Source organism: Parambassis ranga, chromosome 3 (genome assembly GCF_900634625.1).
Source record: "Parambassis ranga chromosome 3, fParRan2.1, whole genome shotgun sequence".
Classification (NCBI taxonomy): Eukaryota; Metazoa; Chordata; class Actinopteri; family Ambassidae; genus Parambassis; species Parambassis ranga.
In genome coordinates, this window is record NC_041024.1 from 6,986,224 (window position 1) to 7,008,730 (window position 22,507).

Consider the following 22,507-nt stretch of genomic DNA (forward strand, 5'->3'; position numbering starts at 1 on the left):
AGCAGCATGCCACTATGACAAAAACTGTAGTGGAGGTGGAATATATTGAAGGTTATGTGGTTGGATGGAAGACAAAGACAACAACAAGGCACTTCACAGTTTGTCAGCTGATGATGAACATGTGAAGAAGTTTGGAACGAGTGGAGTGTAATGGAACAGAAAGAAAGAAGGAACTTTAAGTCAAAGTTTAAGGTGATGTAAGCTTCATTTCAAAATTCTGAGTAGGGAGTAGGAAGGTAGACTGGAGATGGTGGGCAGACATGTAATAGACCTTTACTCCAAGGGTCGAGTCCCACGGACACTGCTTGCTGTTTTGTTTTTGGTTCAATGTTTTAAGGTTAATGTGAGCAATTTGTTGTACAGCAGAAGCAGCGTAACACAAATGATTATGATAGAAACAATAATAACAGTAAAATCATAAAATAATAAACGTTTTTTAAAATGCCAACAGCATCTAGGACAAAAGTCTTTCTCTGTCTCAGGTTATGCAGAGAATATTCTGTCATGTCACCCAGTCAAATTATCTACAGAGACCAAAACTGTTCTTTGTACCAGGCTGTGAACATGTTTAGTTTATCTGTAAAGTTGTGTGTTTTAACTTTGCTTTCTATTGGGATTCAAAGGCTTTTAGAGCCATGTGGCCATTTGAGGAAAAAGTTTTTGTCACTAGGATTCTTGTCTGGAAAATATTTACCCTCTTAAAGAGTCTGGTTGTAACCACACTTAACCTTAACCTTTTTTGTTCCTTCCTGTGGGTTTTCTTTGCACATGAAAGGTCCCTTGCCTTTCCTAAACTTTCCTAAACAGCGATCAGAAATAAAAATAAAGTGAAAAAAAAGGTCATACCCACAGCCGGGGACGGATGAGCAAACTACAGCTTGTCTGCTGCTTTGGCAGTTGGGGTCTTGTGCATCTGCTTGTCTTTTGTCTTTTGTTCTGAAGAATAAAACATGTTAAGAGGGCTTCTCTCCAACTGTCAGCTGTGCCAGGCAGTGCGTGGTAATTGCCATTGAGCGTCTTTGTGTTTTTGCACATTCACATTCATTATCTAGTTTTCTCTTCCTTCCTGTTTCAGACAACTGGTGGAACTTGAGCACATCCCTACAATATTCCTCACTTATCCCTGGAAAAGTTTGGGCAAAGTTGCAAAAGGAAACGCCAGGATGCCAGATGTGCACGCCTTATGTTGAGTGTCTTAGACTAATCCCCATTATTTGTATTTATTGTGTTGTCTCTTAAGAAACAGTGCGTGCATTGTAAATTTTACTATTAATGAGGTCATTAATTATTCCTTATTTTATAAGTAATATAAGTGCACGTTGCAGCTATTGTTTATTATTAATTGAATCCACCTGATATTACTGTCATATCAAAGAAAAATATTTCATAAATTATTAGCAACTGTTCGCCAGACTGGTTTGATTTCAAACTGCAGCACAGTGAAGCATCAGTGGCCTGATCTTCTGGACTACAACACAACATCATGAGTCGGCCACTCAGATCGGGTTCAGTTTGCATGCGATGCCTCTCCTCACAGGGTAGGCCTCCATCCATGCACAGTTGGATGATTTGCATCCACTCTATCCACTGAGGCTCCTTCAGACTGAATAAGCCATGATGATAACAGTCTTGTGGGCTGTGGGGAACAATGGGAGAAAAAAAAGAGAAAAAGATAGGCAGTATGCCTTGTCGTCCGCCCACAAACGCAACTGTGAGCCATGCTGCAGCACTGTACAATGCTGCCTGGAGCTGCTCTGCTTCCTCTATCCCAAAGTGACTTCTGACCCTGTAGTCATCAAGGCAGGCAGAGCCTTTGACAGCTTCTCCCCAGCACACTGGGGCATGATACGTCATTACTGAGATGCTGAAATTCTCAATGTCAACAAACATCAATCCAACTAAGCCTTAATATCATTACTGACCGTCCTGGCTCATTTGAAATCTTCCGCAGGCTGCTGTCTTTTTACAGTAGTATTCTGTCCTCTGTAACCTTAATAAGCACCAACATAGTATTTATATAAAAGAATATAAAAGTCTTACATATTTTGATTCCTGTGGTGAAAAGGAAAATAATAGCAATGAGATATGCTACTTGTGTCTCTGCTCTGTGGGTCACATTAATCTGTTATAGGGTGAATTATTTTTTCTCTCCTTTGTTTTGGCTCTCCACTCAGGCTGGGCTGACCACTCTTTCAGCACTCAGCCACAGCTCAGCTGACCCTGAAACACTGAGCTTCACCTCAGACTGGTTTCGAGGTCAACCCATTTTCAACCTGAGCTGTGCAGCCTGCCTAATGCTGAGCTCATGAACCAAAACAATTCCCCTTAATGCGTTTCTTTTATAGTTGGAAAAAAAAACAGGGTACAAGGTCAGATAATAAAAAATCAGGACTAAAGGCCTCTATGAAGCATTCACTCGTTTTCATTTTCGTGACTGGTAATTCAATTTGAAAATGTATCTGCTGTTTCCTCTCGTCGGGTAACCCTCTCTACTTGCCGGCATGCCTGAGACTCTCACTCGGTCACAATCAACATCTCCCATCTAAACAACGCTGTCGTCATTTGTCAAGCTCCTCTATCTGTCTCTTCCCCCCGCATCAGAGTGGGACTGATGCTGAGGTGTGATAGGCCCCTGTCATGGCCCATGCATTTGAGTGCACACATATACGCACACACAGCGTGTGTGGTTGATAGAGATGGATGCCCCTGTCCATTTGAGCATTCAGAGAGAGTGAGTGTGTGTGACAGACAGTCAATCAGCCCGTGATGAGAGGTAATCGCACAGTGGACAGATCAATTAGTTATTTTCTCAGGAGACACACAGACAAAACATCACTGCTTTTCAGGTAAATGATTTGCATTTCACCGCTTTTTCATCTCTCTCATCCTTTTTGTAGCTCTATCTTTCTCTTCTCTTCTACACCCCTGTTCCTCCCTTCTGTGTGTCTCGCTCTTCCTCCCTCTCCTCTCTGAATTTGGCTGTTTGGTTGTTTATCTCCGCTCAATTTTTCCTCCTGCCTCTCTCATAGGGAGAGAGGTAGATCAGCCGATCAAAGCAGAGTAATGGTATATGAGTTCAGCCTGTGAGCGATGAGAGCTTCACTTGGCTTGGATCATTTATACCGGGCCTTGCAGAGAACAAACATATGTATCTCGAACCCATCAGAGACACTCCAAGGCTGGTTTAAGCACACAAGTAAACTGAAAGACCACTTTCAGATATGCTGTGTATCATGTGCAGGCTCTGACCTCCTGAAGGGCAAAGCTCACCTTTTTTTTCCAGCTTCACTTTAAGACATGTAGAGGGACAAGCTTGTAACATGTGACCTAACACGGGTTAAAGAGTCAGCCACATCAAAAGCTCCATTTTCGTGTTATGCCCTTTTGTTTTCTTGCTGCCCATTCAGCCGGTGTCAGCTCACATCAGCAGCTGGAATTGCTGTATTTCGGGTCGTTATGCATGTAGGTCATGTTGTTTTGTTGTGTGTGTGCGTGTGTGTTTCTTTTCTTGCTCTTGCAGTGGACATTCCCTGAGGTTGCAGAAATGTGGTATAGGCTCTGCTCTCACTGGAGATCGCTCTGTCCTTCACACCCACTTAGAGTCAGATTCAGTTAATCCTTGTCAGAGCAATTTTACACAGCAATCTCTATTTACAGGAATACCATCCTGCTGAGTCACACACACAAGATCAGTAAGAGCCTACATTTTGTTGTTGGAAAGGTGATGCAACCAGCGTTTGTTTGTTTGTTTTTGTACTCTTATGCACATGAACTCAGCCTGTCCATAGCGATTGAATTTTTAGGGCTATTGAACCAACTCGGTGTTTACATCTGTGCTCATGTGAATGGAGCTGTAATACCTGCCAAACATGTTTTTGAACATGTTACCTTAAGCAGTAGATTTTAATTCAAATTGCAAGTGAAAAGGAAACAGAAATGACATTTTTGGCGTTCATTGAGTGCAGCCACGGTGCCCCAGACTTCTAAGTGACAGTCCAGCCACTCCTCCTACCTCTTTAGATGGACTTTTGCAGGTACATCAATCTAATGATCAGTCATTTTGTCAATAATATTGATAATAATGCTTCAACAAGTCTTGACTGGCTTCTTAACTGGTTCGAGTTTGCCTGCCTTTCTTATCTTCATATTACCTTGTCCAACAATATGCATTTTACAAGGCTGCTGGCAATCCACGTGTTCTGTGGTTTATTTATGAGGATGTGTTAACCCCCACATATCAGTCAGTTTATCCTGGTGTTGCTCGGACATCTTCAAATCCTCCAGGGCTGGCCCAGAATGCTTCATTCCTGTTTCCAGTCCATCTTCTTCTCCTGTGTGTTGACAGGACCACCTGGTGCTGCTGCTGGTTGCCAGATTTTGGATTATCCAGCATAACAATGGGCTAAAAGACCGTTTGGATCAGTTCCACTCTGGAGCTGCCAGGGACCGCTCTGCCTCTTGCCCTTCAGAGACAGTGGCTGTCCTCCCAGTCGTACACACATGGATGCATGGCCACTCTGGGACGATGCTCCCACACCACACACACACATTCAAACTGTTAATTAATGCGTCCTTGTGTTTATGGCCATCCAGTGGCTCACAAGGGAGTCACTGAAGTCTTTGCTATATAAGCACACACTAAGATTGGGAAGCTCACACACACAATGGCATTTACACATTTAACAAGCTCAGAGTGGGAGAAGCAGATGATTTTCATTGATAGTAAAATAGAATAAACCTGGTAATAAAATATGTCAGGAAAGAATAAAAGCCTAATTTCACCATGTGGGCTGAATAAATACATGCAAATGTGCATGCTTCTGTGAGGTGGATTTTGTGTCTGTGATGGTCTTTTTCCTCACAGTGACTATAATAGGCTGCACACCATGTGCCTGCACCTCTCTTTACATTTAGTGTGACATCCCCACAGCTCGAGGAGACACCGCCATATATGGCCTTCAGGTGTTCAGACAGACAGACAGACAGCCTCCTACTGTATGATAGTCTATAACAACATTTCTAAGGTGCAGTAGACGCTTGGATCACACTGCAACTGTCAGAGTCATGACCCAACTGGAATAGACTGAAACCTGTGAAATAGAACCAGCCTCTCACCGTCTGAACTACGAACCAAATCTGTCACTCAAACAGCAAACGGAGACCACAGAATGTAAAAGGCAAGAAGGGGGAAAGAAAGATACCTGAAATAATGTGAAAGACAGGGAGCAAGGCAGAAAGAAGAGACAATGTGAAACTGTGTGTTTGAGAGGGGACAGAACATGAAATAGTAAATTCAATTTTGACCACAATAACGGTCATGCTTATTCTGAATACACCAGTCTTTTGGTCATTCACAATATATTATGTTCTGATTACATATCTAAAAAACCCACACTATGCCAGCAGTGTTACCAAGAATTTAAAGATTTGGAAACTAGTGTTAAAGTCATTTAACTCTACCTATTTATACAAAGTAAAAAAGGATGCAGAAATTACTGTTAAAGGCTGTTAAGAGAGTTGTATTCTATATACACACCTCTTACCACCTGCGAGGCAAAGTGGCTCTTTGATGAATACAATTCAGCCAGCATTCATACTGCAAGTACACTCAACAAAAATATAAACGCAACACTTTTGTTTTTGCTCCCATGTTTCATGAGATGGACTTGAAGATCTAAACTTCATTCCAGATACACAATATTACCATTCCTCTCAAACATTGTTCACAAATCTGTCTAAATGTGTGATAGTGAGCACTTCTGCTTTGCTGAGATAATCCATCCCACCTCACAGGTGTGCCACATCAAGATGCTGATCTGACATCATGATTAGTGCACAGGTGTACCTTAAACTGCCCACAATAAAAGGCCACCCTGAAATGTGCATTTTGTTTCTGCTTTATTGGCGGTCTGGGGACTCAGAACCAGTCAGTATCTGGTGTGACCACCATTTGCCTCATGCAGTGCAACACATCTTCTTCGCATAGAGTTTATCAGATTGTCTATTTTGGCCTGTGGAATGTTGGTCCACTCCTCTTCAATGGCTGTGCGAAGTTGCTGGATATTAGTGGGAACTGGTGCACGCTGTCGTATACGCCGGTCAAGCACATCCCAAACATGTTCAATGGGTGACATGTCCGGTGAGTATGCTGGCCATGCAAGAACTGGGACATTTTCAGCTTCCAAGAATTGTGTACAGATCCTTGCAACATGGGGCCGTGCGTTATCTTGCTGAAACATGAGGTGATGTTCATGGATGTATGGCACAACAATGGGCCTCAGGATCTCATCACGGTATCTCTGTGCATTCAAAATGCCATCAATAAAATGCACCTGTGTTCTTCGTCCATAACAGATGCCTGCCCATACCATGACCCCACCACCACCATGGGCCACTCGATCCACAACATTGACATCAGCAAAGCGCTCACCCACACGACACCACACACGCTGTCTGCCATCTGCCCTGAACAATGTAAACCGAGATTCCTCCGTGAAGAGAACACCTCTCCAACGTGCTAGACGCCATCGAATGTGAGCATTTGCCCACTCAAGTCTGTTACGGCGACGATCTAGAGTCAGGTTAAGACCCCGATGAGGACGACGAGCATGCAGTTGAGCTTCCCTGAGACGGTTTCTGACAGTTTGTGCAGAAATTGTTTGGTTATGCAAACCAATTGTTTCAGCAGCTGTCTGAGTGGCTGGTCTCAGACGATCTCGGAGGTGAACCTGCTGGATGTGGAGGTCCTGGGCTGGTGTGGTTACTCGTGGTCTGCGGTTGTGAGGCCGGTTGGATGTACTGCCATATTCTCTGAAACGCCTTTGGAGACGGCTTATGGTGGAGAAATGAACATTCAATGCACGAGCAACAGATCTGGTTGACATTCCTGCTGTCAGCATGCCAATTGCACGCTCCCTCAATGCTTGTGGCATCTGTGGCATTTTGCTGTGAGACAAAACTGCACATTTCAGGGTGGCCTTTTATTGTGGGCAGTTTAAGGTACACCTGTGCACTAATCATGATGTCAGATCAGCATCTTGATGTGGCACACCTGTGAGGTGGGATGGATTATCTCAGCAAAGCAGAAGTGCTCACTATCACACATTTAGACAGATTTGTGAACAATGTTTGAGAGGAATGGTAATATTGTGTATCTGGAATGAAGTTTAGATCTTCAAGTCCATCTCATGAAACATGGGAGCAAAAACAAAAGTGTTGCGTTTATATTTTTGTTGAGTGTAACATAAGTGGGACATGAACATAAATAGAAAATGATAATTGCTAAAAGACAGGGTTGAGGACTGCATTTTAAAAGGAGACTTTAGCATCAGTCGAAGTATACGCTGTGTTTTACAGAAGCTGTTTGTGCCGCTGAGTTACACTCTGTTGCGTGTTCGTTTGCACAGGAACAAGGCAGCTCCACATGGTGCAGAGCTAAAAATGAGCTTTACATGCTGCCCTCACAGACACAGCTTCTCCTGCATGAGCATTACAAGAAAGCAAAATGAGTCACTCTCCCGTAAAATTTTAAATTAAGCTTTTATGAAAAAAAAAATTGCTTCTATTCCTTTGATTGGACTGAAGTTGGTAGTGCCAGTGTTGATATTCAACTCCTCCCCATGTAATTGTAGTATCAAGAGGGAGCAGCTTGTGGCCAGATGTCATGGGAAGACACTATTTCCCATTTGTTATTCACACATGGAATAGAAACTGCAGGAATTAGAGGTTAATTATGATCGAAAAAGTTTGGGAGGGGAATGAGAGGGTGAGAGAGAGACAGACAAATGAAGGAGTGTGGAGGGGAAACTTAATTTCCATCCCTGTTCTTACTGTTTGTGCTGCAGCTGGTGATGAATGACAGACAGAGAGCTCTCAGCTGGAGGAGGATTGCTAATGGAATTGTACTGCATCAGCCCTGAGATTCACGAGGAGAGCACACTAGGTTACTATTATTCTTTCTAAATGCCATGCCTTGTTAGGGACTTCCTGCTTCATGCAGAGAGGGCTGGAAAAAGCCTTTCCAAAAAGATTTGGATTTCACATTGTCTGCATGGACTCGTATTGTTTTTTGATTCATTGTGAAATTAGCTGCAAAGAAGAAAGAATATCTTCCTTTATGAGCCCAGATGAAATATGTTAAAATGTTTCATCAGGCAAGTGCAGTTTTCAGTTGGATGATGCAAGCCATTTGCGGCAGATGAGTTTCATACTTTTGATAATGACAATGACTGCAGGTACACATCGGGCAGGTGGAAAATATGTTCTGTGTTGATTCAGTTTGATGATGTTCAGCAGAGCGTGAGACCAGCTGAGATGAGAACACCTTCATATATATCGCTTTCTCTCCGGCTGCCTGTATCCTTCAAGGTGTACACTCAACTGACCACGGTGCTTTCTTCAACATGGTTTATGGTCTTATCGATTCACTGTTGTATTTACTGTATCTGCTGCTGGAATTATGCACCATTAGGCTAAATCAAAGCGCACAGGCAGACTGGATAAAGTCATCGTTCTATAGTTTCATTGATTACTCCCATTAGATTTCTCCCATCCTACTTCCTCACTCCCTCCCTTTTTTTCTGTCCCACTGCTTCTCCAGTTGAGTGAGTTGTGGCCAGTGGCCGAGCAATGATAGGCAGATCATTACTCTGCACTGGTTGTGCCAAGTGAGCCATCTTTTTTTTTCACAGGCAAGGACAGACAGAAAAAAAGCAGACTGAAAGCAAGAAGGAGAAAGAGGAAGACATCAGTTTATCCATAAATGCTGAAATGAATGTCTGGGTGCTTTGCAGTATTTCCCATCCTCCCCCCACACTGCACTATATTCTTCATTTTCCAGTCTGCAGCTCTAACTTCTTTAGAGGATATTATGGTCCCCTGCCATCAGGAAAGCCCATTACTCCATCGACAAAGCTTTATCCATGGAGGTATAGCTTTACTTTTCTACTGTATGTGTGCCTGAGAGTGTGCCCATGATAATGTAATCAGAAACTTTACCGTTGTGCAGTCTGGAACAGAATACATTCCTGTTTGCTGGAATGGAAGCTCCAGACACTGAGATAGGAAGATGAATAGCTGATGTGGTGTGATAAAGCTTTAATAGTGTAGGCCAGTTTTTTTTTGTTATTTACCTCCATCTGCAGATAGATTGTCTGATGATTTAACAAACTCTAGGTCATTTTTAATGGCAAGTAGTAGTAAGTATTTTTTTCTACAATACCCTGCAAAAAGCCAGTATATGGTTAAGAATTTACAACATTTTCATTATTGCATGACAGAGAAGGTGGATATCACGCTGATTGCTTAGAGCAATAAAAATTATGGTATCTTGGCTACATGGTTGATGTCTCCACCATCAAGACAAACAGGAAGTGAATTCTCTGCCACAGAAAATACTAATTTTAAATATTTTGTTGTATATTATAAAACAGAATACAAAAAAAATTTGAGGGAAAATCATGAAGAGGGAAGTGCTGGAGCACCATCTATTGGCCATATTGCCCCTCCCCCAGCCTAAAATAAAGTCATTCAGATCAGCTTCTTGTCTCCTTTCCTCTCTTCTCCTCTCTTTTCTTCTCTTCTCTTCATGAAGCCAGATTGCCCTTCATTCGAGGTAATGAACCTACTCTATCAAACACCTGTACCTCCACCAGCATGCTGCCCACCTCCCAGTTTTTTTTTTTTTCTGAAAGGACAATAGGACGCGGTGGTGGTCGAGCTACGCTGCACAGCTTAAGGACAGCATTCGATCTTACAGCATCCCCTGCTTCACACTTGTTGTTTACATAGTGTCTCATAACTAGCATTGTGAAAAATATACTCATCACCTGTCATTGTAGACTGATGGTGTTATTGCTTAATGTTCTGCTGTCCTTACTCATGTTCTGTTGTTCTCTACTGAACGACCTTGAGATTTCTCAGCATTACCGCTCAGTAAGAATGAGAGGTCCTCCGGCTCTCACTGCCATACGTAACCAAACAAGTCGGCCATATGGACATGGCTCAATAGACCAAAACTATACCACCAAGGAGCTTTATAGGCATAAATTACAGCAAGCATTCCTTTTCAGGGGCTGATAAAACCCATTTACTATAAGGCCAGAGCTGCTCTTGCTGTGTCTCTCTCTCCCTCCAAATGTCTGCCTTTTTTCCCTTCCAGAAGTGTTTTGAGTGGGGTCATGGCATTGGCAATGGCAGCATCTGCCAGTAAGGAGAGGGGCCAAGGAGAGTGAGTGCCTGTTTGTCTCCACCGTCTCATATCCCCCAACCATATTCTTCCTGCTAATTAACCTGCTGACGCCTCCTCACTGTGTGTTTTTTTTTGTTTTTTTTTGGATGGGAGGAGGATGTGCAGCAGGTGGTGGGAAGGGATGGAACGATGACCCAAAACTAGTGACATGAGCCTTAAAGCTGCTAAATTAATCGCGTTCATTCTCATTTTCTGGCCACATACACACACCTGCCTGCTTGCCTGAGTTTACAGATGTCAGTTTTTCTTTTAGTCTGATCCAACACCAACAAGAGAAAAGAGCTTAACCGTGGTGTCTATCACATTACCAACCCCCTCAGCTAAAATAATCCTTACTGGATCCAATCACATGTGACCAAGCAACATGGAGGTAACATGGCAATGATAGCAGAGCAACAGAGGGAGGTGCAAACCTGCCTGCTGAGACTCACTGTGACGTTAGAGATGCAGATGGCAAAACTGGCTGCGACTCCCCCGGTCAGGTCGCCAGGCTTGGAGCCGGAAAATAGAAAATGAACCACAGTCCAAGTGCTAGCCTCTTTAGCATACAAGTTCAATTTTCGACAGTTTTTGCCCAGGCCCCATTAGCATCTATTCTGACTTTTCCACTTTGTGGTGAGAGCGGGCACTTTTGTTTATCCTTATGAAAATGAGTTCCTGAAGGTAATTGCATCCGTGTTGCATTCAGCATGTTGTTCATTAGGAGAAGGAGTTATAAATGGGAGCTCTCACAGCGTATGTTCACGTCAGGCTCTGCTGCTCCCGTTGCCACCATGGACGACACGCGCATCGCTCACTCCCTCGCAGGAACAGACGAATATATGGCTTCACCCTGCCAGCAGGAACACAAATGGGAAGGCGGGGGAAGGAAGCTGGTGGAGGAAGAATGAGGGAACAGCAGCGATGGAGGCCGCAGAGAGATGTGAGAGAGAAATAAGAGCACAATTAGAAATAAAGACAGGGAAGCAAGATGAAACAAAACAAAGGAAAAGTTTCTGACTGGGGAAAGAAGTGCAAGAAGGAGAAGAAGGGGAGGTACAGTATGGCGGATCAGGCAGACGGGCAGAAGAAGTTTCCAGCCCTCCACCCATCAGAGAGCTCGGCTGTTCAGATGTTTGGTTGGCGGTTAAGGCAGACAGACAGATTGCAGCCAATGATATGTGTTGGGAATCATCTCAGAGATGGGCTAATGACAGGAGGGGAGAATCAGGCAGATGGCTTCCGTCAGGGAAATACGCTTTCAGTGCTGTCCCAGTGGGCTGTACTGAGACTGCATGAACATTTGGGATTGAAGGGAATAAGAAACAGTTAGTATAAGAAAAAAACTGTCCTCTGCCAGACCTTCTCTGTTAAAGACATAAGGTAATTATGATGCTTGTTGCTTTATACCTGACAGTAGAGGTAAAAAGTGCAACTTTGGGGTCATCCCAGGTTTTCTTGTGCTGGCAGAGTTTAGGGAGTCAAGCCCCTGTTTCACACTGCAGTCAGGTGTTTAAACAAACTACTTTATATAATGTGATATCAAAATATTGGCAATGAGAAAAAGAGTCAACTTCCTTGCCTGGTACTTCAAAAGCTTTGCCAAGTTGGTTGAAAAACTGAGTTAATGTCTGTTCTCCTCCCAGCTCCCAGTGAGACTTTGTGCATGCTTGGTATCACATAAAATAATCTGATGCAAAAAAATAATATTCAGAAGTTAGAAACAAATCTAACAGTCTACACTTACAGTCCAGTTATGACTGGATCACTGGAAGCAGGGGAGCCTTCGTCTTTCATCAGTCCCTATGTTAGTCTTCTCTGTCCTGTCCCTGGTTTCTACAGAACAGTCGTGTAATAAAGTACTACAAGTGACAGCTTCTGTCGACAATTCCTTAATATTGGAGTATGTGTCATCCACCCATGGTAGGCCCGCATTCCCCCCTGAGTAGCAGCCAAACAGATCAAAATGGACTAATCTGGTTCCGACTCCTCTTGTCTACTCCACTCGCTCTGACAGTCTGAGCCGCATCAGTTGGATGTTGTGTGACTGTCCGCGTCTGTGATGCTCAGCTCTGTTGAAGAGTTCTGGATGAGAGGTTTTCAGATCAGCTGTCAATATGGCAAGCAAACCGAAAGACCAGTAACAGATTGACGGTGACAGTGTCTCATGGGCAGATCAGATAGAATCCACGAAACACAGTCACCGACGCTGAAACAGAATCTGCTGTTTATTTACACAGGGAATACAAGTAGTAAACTGTGCAGTGCATGTCGTGCCAGTGTGTGATGTGGAGTAATATGAGGTTTAAACTCCTGTGAAACAACCCTGTCTCACACCAAAATGTGCAGTATAATAACTACATCGGTCCACAGCGAGCATATGTGTCTTTGTCAGACATGTCTTTTTTTAACCCTCGCCACCTCCTTCTCTCTGTGTTTACTCAAAGCCTTTTTTGGCTCAAGATGAGAAGTCTGCAGAGCATAATATATGGTTAAATGAGAGAGAGGCTAATTCACTTTAATTACATTTAAAATGTTCTTGAGTGACTCATCCTTAGTGGCCCTCTTACTACGTCCTGCCGGTCAGTGTGGGCGGATGACTCTCAGTGTGTCAGACAACTGATGCTGGCTTATGCATTTAGCTGACGCCATTGCACCACAATGAGGGGAAGTGCTCTCTAATGCAATGGGAAAATGGTCATTAGTTCAGCAGCTTCATCACCATTATGAGGCTTAAATAGGTCAGCTAAACTGAGTTAAAGGGGGTGAAGGGGCTCTCGTTTGTAGGAGGAGGAAGGAGATGGTCTTTGTGGTCATTAAAGTTTATGATTATTCATATGCAATCACTTTCTCAATTAAACTTAGATCAGTTTAATAAGCCGGCATATGCTTGTGCTATTTAAAGCTAAATAACAGCTACAAGAAAGGAGCGTGTGATCCAGTGTTTGTAGAATACAGCTTGCTCACTGAGACTACAAAGGACAGAGCTACGGTGTGCGATAAAAGTCCATTTATATGCAACTGCCATCGCACACACCTACAAACTATTCCCCTCTGGCAAAACACAGCCCGGGATATGCCATGCTATGCTCCCTGAGATGGTAAAGCCACTGAGGGAGCAAACATACATTTCATTTCACACACCAATCATTGCTTTATTTGCCTCCACCTGTTTGATAATGCTCACACTGTGGCTTATACAGAGATTTCCAGGGCTGAATAGAAATCTTTATGGCCTAAACAATAATAGAGACAAAACAGGGATTAGATATAAATTCATCATAGCCTGTGAATGAATGTGCATATAAATATGTATTTTTTGCTCAGCCATGGGGAAAAAACAGGTCTGTATATTTAGAAAAATGTCCTTATTATTATTCAAGCAGGAGATGCATCTCAGGGTGCTTCACCCTGATAGAAAGCAGTGTTCTTTGATGTTCAGAGTCAAGATAAAAGAATCATTGTTTTATATTTTGGCCAAAACATATCTGTAGTTCACTGATTGGCAATTAATGCATATTTTTTGTTGTTGTATACTAAAAAAATATGTTGAAGAATTTCTTTCAGCATGTGGTTTTTAGAGGATGTGGAGCAGAACAAGTAGGTGGTTAGATCTTTGTTTGCCTTTGTTGAATCAGGATTTGAGGCGAACACTGTCACACACTGTATAGGTGGTGTTTGCACATATATATATATTTGACTGAACAGGCTGCATATCTTGCACATACTGTACACATACACCCATCCAGACTATAGGGAAAGCTGACCTTGTAGTTTGAATTGCAAGGGCGCTGTCATCGATCTTCTAGTGGAGGCGGTCAGTCTGCAGGTGTATACTAGATTAGTTTGAAATGGAAAGACAGTGTCAGAGAGAGAGAGAGAGAGAGAGGGAGTGTGTTGTCTTTTTTGTTTACAGTATCTTTACACATAGAGCTTATTATTTTCATGAAGAGCACACACTTGAAAAACGCAGGCCTACTTCAGCACAAATTAATTAGCATTAATATGCAGAAGTCTGTCCTTTTTGACATTAGTGTTTCCTTTGTGGCGATGAGAATCACCCTTTTGTTTGAGCAACAGGACGTTTTCCGCACGTAATATGCAGCAGAGCAGAATATTGAACAGCAGCATCATTGCTGTCACAGAACGAGCAGTAAACCAGTAAGCATTGATTACATATCATTTCTACAAATGATTTATAGTAGCAAAGAGATGCAGTACAGGGAGTTGGCAGCCCACATGCAAAATTTGAAAGAATACAGTGTGGTAAGCAAATTTCATTTTGCCCCTTCTCTCTCTGGAGCTCTACAGAGGTGGCTCAGGGCAAACACTTTGAAATATCTCTTGGTGACGGTACAAACCTTCACCTCAGCTCAGATCTGCCTAAATGATTTTAGCTGCAGGTGAGAAATTCCAGCCTTTGATTTAGCAAGGGGTGCACACAAGTAGAGATTTCCCAGTGGAGGGCGAGTTCACAGATATATATCCAGAGAGGTAAATGTCTAGCTCATTTCCAATTATGGTTTAACGAGACGGATTGAGGTCAGAGCTGGAGAGCACGGCCACAAGAACCAACCATCAGGCACACTTGTGGGAATTCCAAGGGGGGGGGGGTGGAGAAAGGGGGCACGAGGAGTGGCAGGAACATTGGAAGTCCTAGCACGCCACCCTGAGTGAGAGGAATGATTTTCCTTCCATCACCCTCCCTTTCTTTCATACGCACAGTCAGGGAGTAGTCGGAGGCAGGGGGCTGAGATGGTGCCAGCCGCCCATAAAGGCCCCAGTGATTCTGTGTGCAGACCTAACCTAGCAACCACAGAGAGAAAGTGAAGCAGCCAGGTCCTTTCTCTGGGTTCCACTTTAAGACTGTGTTTCAGGAGAATATTGTCCTTTATGATAACTCCTTCGGCACAATGCATCATTTCAGAGGGGCTTGGCAAAAGTGCTTTTAAGTCAGTAGCGAGTCAATGATATGGAGAGGAGGGAGGTGACAGCCTAGTTCAGAGTGACAGCTCGGAGACTAACAGAGAGAGGTGTCACTGCCACTCGGTCTGAAAGGCTGGCTGTTGTCTCAGCTTGTTTGTTCACTTGGTCTTTTCAGTGCAGCTTCCTGTAGACAGGACAGAAGAAAAAGCCTCATTCCCAACACAAATCCCTGCTTAAACATCTTGTACTGGGTAGGTTCTGATCGTACCTGGAAACAAACATCTATTTTACTTTGAGCAGATGTAATCCCTGCACTAGAGTTCTAATTAAACACATAAAAGTTTAAACACCCACATGTTTAAAGGATTTATATGCAAAAAGAGTAGGCTCACACACGCACAATGGTGTTCACACACTTGCTGTGAACAGCATGTAGTTGCAGCTGTACAACATGATTTCACACACACGCACACATAACACACACACATCAGCTGGATTTATGTCAGGATATACCACAGTCTCTGCAGTGGCTGAACTTGCAGCAGGTGTTTGTCTGGCATTTAATTTTGTCATATTGTAACTCTGATTTGATCTACTAGCCATATGGAAAAGAGCTCCTGTATTTCTCTTCAAGTTTCTCCCTCACTGTATTTTTTCGGCCTACCAATTTGAATGGAAAATAGAGAAGAAAGAAAAGTGCTTCGAGGAAAAAAAGGAGGCTTTGCAAAGGTCAGACTGTTTGGCCCCCCAGGATACTGTTCATGTTTTGCATGCACTTGTCTGTGACCAAATCATGTTTGTGTGTGTGTGTGTGTGTGAGTGAAGGAGTATACATGCACACAAAGCATGTTCTTCCTCAGTAGTGTGTGTATCTTCATGGGCTGCTGCTCAGTTTATGGCAGCCCCTGAGCTAATGCGATTCAGAGCAGAGAATAAGGCTGTGCATTTTAACAGCTTGGCCAGTGGCGCAAGGCGACCAGCAAAGCAAGAAGGAGCAACAGTAGCCGAGCTATATGTCTGTGCCAGATAGTCTACCAGGGCTGCTTAGCAAGGAACTGCAGTTCCAGCTTGTTTCTCTGAGGACCGGGCCAGGCTGAGAGATGAGGAAACAATCTGAGAGGGAACAGAAAATCATTCACCTGTTTATATCGAGTGGCTCACAGGTTTCCTTCTTTGCTCGTCGTCCTGCCCCCCCCCAATTCCCATGTTTCCTTGCAAGATCACCCATCTCTCCAGCTGTCAGTGTGTGTGTGTCCATGCGTGTATGCTCATAAATCTCTATGAAAGCTACTATCTAGAGTAAAACTATTTTATCCATCAGGGACAAGAAACCGTCCTGATGCGTGATGTAAATGTGCACAACCTCGAACATGCGTACACACACGAATGCAAAAAGATGCTCTATGATGGATGCCTCACACACAGCACAAAATAATGTGACAGACAGTCGGGGTAATTAATGTAGACAAAAGGACAGATATTTTCAGACCAGACATTTTAGAGCAGCAGAGAGGGAAGTCATACATCATGACAGAACTGTGCTCTTTCTTCTGTCTAAAACTAAAACTGTATGTTGGGCACCAATGTAGTCCAAAGGAAAAAAAATGAGCAGTTCCTTAAATGGCCACTTGAGGCTGGTTCAAAAGCAAGTCAGTCCCTACAGACCTCCATTTTAAAGCAGAAATGTTTACAGCTTAGTAGAGCCTCTATGCAATCTAAGGAAATAGCACAAGTGCAGACATTGGTGTTAGTATTTTAAACAATTGTTTACAGCAGTACATTATGTCATTAGTCATCTCTGACTGTGCAAAATCTAACCACTTTTATTTATTCCAATTTATTGCAAGCTTTAATATGTATGACTTAATTACCTAATACCCTCAGCCTATCCTCAGGATTTATTTTCACATACAGCATGTTTGCCTGTTAATTAATTCAGCATATATTTTTTTTGCCTGCACCCAGTCATTTTTTTAAAATGTAAATGTTTAAGCAAACCTGCATGTAAATGCTCTGTACTTTGCAGGATGAAACTGCAAAAATTGAGCTACACTACTTCTTTGCTGTTGTGGATCAAACTACACACAAAAAAATGAAATGAAAAAATAAACAAATAAGAAGAGCTTGAAGACAGGGTGGAAAACAGGATGGTAAAGTGTGTGAGGGAAGATTGCAGAATAAAAGAACGATTAAGTGCAGTGGATCAGTGAAAGAGACTAGAGTAAATTGCAGCAGGGAGACAGAGATGGAGAACAGAGAGGGAAGGAAGCCAGAAAAATAAAGCTTACAACCAGGGATGGGTAAAGTTGTATTAGCGGTGTAGATTAGTGCAGCAGCGAGGGGGATTGTTGACAGCTTCTTTCATCACAGAACAGGGCGGTGGCGGTGCGACGGTTCGCTCCCACGCAGGTCCTGACCCGTGTTATTACAGAGCAGCTCTCAGCAGATCGCCGAGCTAAATGAAGCCATTGTGCTGGATGGTGCACGGCCTGATGTTGTTCTAATGAAGACAAAGACGTGTGTCACATGCCAACCCGCAACTGTTAACTACACACTGATATGAACATGCACACACTCAAGACTCAAGCGAGGTCACATCAGCAATTCATAAACACATTTCCTGTCCCTAGATGGATGCAAGACATTACTTGAATTAATTAACTAGCAATATTTTCTTTCAGAATCATGGTATGTTGACTGTAATACAAAAAAATACTGAAATGCCTGCTGTTAGTTCTTTGTCCCTTTAGTATTGCTGTGCCTACGGTACATTAAAGTACCAGTAGCAACCAGAAGCGATTTTCTTTGGTCCTAACCAATATGGCAACTTAACATGTATATCACAGCCTGTTATTCAGGATTGCAGGGTTCATCTTGTGGCCACACAACCCCCATAAACACTCGCAAGCATCCACGCAGAGGCCAAAGATGTTTGGGAAAAGACCAGTGGGCTTCTGTGGTCATGTTGACTCATCGTTGTGTGAAACAGAAACCAAACATTTGCTCCGCATGGCTTCAGCTCCTCAGCACACCTGCTGCCTCTGACCCCCACAGCCATCAGCACTGCAATAACCAGCACATTCATTAGATTTCTGCTCATCATGCAGAGCATCTGGACTGTGAGAGGAAAAAAAAACAGAGCCAGGTAGACACAGAATGGGTTGGCAAGTGCCAACGCGTTTTGAGTTTGGAATGATTACAGAATTACTGAAGTGATACGGCTTTTGATAATTACATATTTTTGCTCTATTATTAGCTTTGAGTGTGTTGTTGTCAGGCACCATACAGAAAAGGCAGGCAACTGCATGGGGCTGCAAACTAGCTGAAAAACTTTACACCACAGCAACTTAGAGAATTTTGCAATGACATAAGAAACCACCCTAAAATGGCAGCCACTGTTGCTCAAATGAAGAAAAGTGGACATAATTTTTGACTTCTCATACTTCAGTTCTAATTGACTTATTATGAGTTTCAGTTATTTGAAGCCCATCTGTGCATGGCTTGTATCCAAAAAACTCAAGCAAGTCCAGTTCCCTTCGTTTTAGCACTGCACCAACTGCATTTCATTCTAGTCTCAGGCTGTACATACACCTATGCCTATTTATTTTATCAGCCTAGAAGTTATGTGAACACAAGTGACTAAAAAAACTCTTTTTATTGTTTGGGAATAGCTGCCTTGAGTAGGCTTATCTCAGGCTACTGCAGCATGAAAGAGAACCATGCTCAAACTAGCCAGCCAAACTGTACTGTTTAAAGCATGTTTATTTAGCATGTGGCATTAGCATCTCATATAGTGGTGAACCGAGTGAGCATAACCATAACATTAGCATTTAGCTCATAATCCTGGTACAGCCTGAGAGTGTGTCCTGAGCACTGACTGCTTGTGCTTGAAGTTGGCTATGTTATCCAGCCGTGATGCAAACGAGATCAGTGAGGCTGTCTGACACACTTTGCATGGTGGGAATGCTCCCAGGTCAAACTCGGGCCATTTATGCCTGTCACTTCACCAGTGTCTGCGTGTGTGTGTGTGAAACCCAAGGTGGCATCATTCATGACCACCACTGTCACCAATGTGACAGACCTCAGGGAAACAGTATCAGCTCCGCTGTTGCTCCTCCAAAAACCACAAAGCAGGAGTTCAGACAGATGCAGTCAGGAGAGGTGACCCCAGACCTTGTATATCAGACCTTCTGCCTACAAACCACTGATTTCAGTCTAACAGGCAAAATGACACAAGCGCTAGACATAACCTCAAAAAAATCGGGTTTTCTCATGTGCCAACCCTGTCATCACATCCAGCACTGTGAGAGTACTGTAGTGTAAACATATCAGTGCTGCTAACTCTTACGATTAAACTTAACTATCAGAGCTGTAAAAACATGGAGTCTTACAGCAGAGGTGGTGGGACATGCAGAAATAGCAACAACAACATTTTTCTTTTCTGGGTAGAAACAGTAGATGTTTAATTTTTGAGACTTAAGACTTTTTGATTATCATTATGATTCTCTTCACAGAGATACAAAGCCAGGATCCCATTCTGCAAAACCTTGAGCAGATCCAGACCCTTATAAAGGGACACCTAAGGTGGAGGAAAATCTGATCTCAAGTGAAATATTTAACTAGGTGAGTGTTCATGCCATTCAGTTTGGTCCAAAAATGACCACCTGAAGTCATAATAATAATCCTTTTGTCATTAAAATTTACATTATGGGCACATTATACTCAACTCAGAAGAGATTGCAGAACAGCAGCAGCCCATCGTTACCAGGGAAATGACAGCAGCAGTTAAGTTTGAAATGACATTTACACAGCAATGTGCCTTCCAGTGGTTCTGTGAATAAATGCATGTAAAATGTCCCAGGTGGAGAGGGAAAGCTGTGTGTGGAAATGAGAAGATGTTTATATTGTAAACAGTTCGACAATTTAAGATTGTGACAGCCACATTGTATTTTCTGAAAGTTTTAATCGTATACTTGACAGAATAATAGTTTCTAAAAACATCAATGCTGTCAATTATCCCTCTCTCCAACCCAGCTGTGTTATTTTCTTGAGTCCTATACTTAATGGGTGGTAACTAAAGCTGTGCTTCATCTCATAGCTCCTATAGAAAAAAGATTGAGATTCTCTTTGGACTCACTCAGCTGAGACAGCACAGTCCTCATTGAGTCACTGTATTGGGATGAGGTGCAGCTGCACACCGGCATTCTCGATGAAACGTATTCCTTTCTTAGCACTTTTGATGGAAAAAGTAGTTACTGCATCTGATGTTAGCTTATTAAAGCACAAAGAAAGACACGGTCTTTGTTCTTTGCTGCCCTTCAGGCCACATGTGTGTCACGTTGTCAACTCTAATCCTACCATGGCTTCGCTGCAGGATGCGCATTTATTCACTCCGTGACATCATTGCTTTGAGTTAGGGAGTCCTCTCTTCCCTGCTCACATTCTTTCTGCTGACCTAGTCTCAAAACTCCTTCTCATTTGCCTATGATGGAAGTAGAGATGCAAATTTTGTAGCTGCCAAATACCTGGCTAGGTGACATTTCATGATTTTTATGTACCTGAGGCAGAAGTTGTGCACTCATCACCTGCTCTTGTAGTGCTGCTTCTGACTGGACGATGTGGCCTCCTGCTTATATATTCAGACTGTCACTCCACCAGTATAAGCACCTCAGTCCAGGAGCAGAGCCTTTAAAAGTTTGCAGCATTGGCTGAAGGGTTATATACTTCGTGGCACCTGGATGACACTTTTTACGAACTTCTTGGCAGACCATGGGTTCTCCATGTTTTTTAAGAACACAGAAAGATGGATAGAAGGATGTGTAGATATGGGGATAAACAGGAAAAATCAGGCTGAGGCAGATGGAGGAGCAGCAGGTGTCGGTGTGGGGAGGGACCGAGGTTTCCACCGTCAGCGTTCCACTATGATGCTCTTTGACAGCATGGGGAATGGATGTGTGGGAGAATGTGCTCTCTCCCTATTAGCACATCTTCAGCCTGGATCCGCCTCCACTCCTGGCTCGCCTCAGTTCTTCTGCTTCCTTCATGAGCAGAGGACACAGACACAGGTGGGGGAGGTTTTTCTCTCACTCTGAGTAGCATGTTGTTGAGGTGACGGATGAATTGTGATGTGTCACATAGGTCAAGGGCTGAGCCGACACTCTTAGACAGGTGTGATTGCAATTACATTTTTATTTTGCTTTCTTCTGTGAGAAAACACTGCTGCTGAACAGGCACTTCTTTAAAATAAAAACATCCACAGGCAAAGTGGCGTGAACACAATATGTAAACTCAGATATGTACACTCAAACTTTGTTAAAATAAAACCCTACGAGTCCAAAAAGATAAGGCTGTCATTACCTGCTGGTGGCTCTGAGCGAGGAGTAATACTCGGCTCTGTGGACAGCATGCAAGACTGTTTGAGGAAATCACAGGCTGTGGTAGGGACAGTGCAGCGAGCACAGTGTAACTGCTTCAAATGAGGATGGCAACCTTTGCTCTGAGGGACCAATAAACACCCAGGCTGGTGCCTCAGCAGGACACACATAAACACTCACACCACACATGCATGAACACAGACCTGTTTGGCATGGGGAAAATCACAGCTGATGAATTGTGTGTTGCGCAGCACATTACAGGATACAAACAAATAAGCAGCATGTGTCAAACACGCCCTTTGGTGTGTTTGTGTCTGTTGATATCACCAACAATGAGATTCATGCTGCCATCTTCTAGTTTGCTTTTTGTAAAAATGTTACTGTACTATGGTGATACTATGATGTGCACATATTGTTGTTTAGTGACCTAAAAAGTAAGTAAGTCAGTGTAAAGGCAGAGCAACTATGCAGGGCCTGTAGAGTCAATCCACTGTTCCACCGTTGGATGAGCTCTAGACTAGACATAACACCTGGTTACTGCAATGTCCATTTTAAATGTGGCTAGGAAGCTCTATGTCTACAAACATTAGCCATGGCTGCATCCTTTGAAGGGTGCATTTTCAGAGCCCTTGGCACCACGGCATGACAAGGGTGTCTAATTTCAACAACACGATTTATAGCTATAATTGAGACAAAGGACACAAAAAGCAACACATGAGATTAAAATTACATCAAAATGATTTTTTTTAAATTTTTTTTTATCATTTTTTTTGATCTTGTGTACTTTGTGTTGTCTCTGATTTCACAGCACACCATTCACAGGGTTTTCACATCGAGCCTGCTCCCAGTTCTGTGCCAACACAATGGAAATAAATTATTTATTGTTGCAAACATGAACTCAGGGAAATACTTGAGTAACAGCTGCCTTCTTAATCAACTTAAGTGATTGAGAAAATTATACAAGAGGCGTGATTTAATT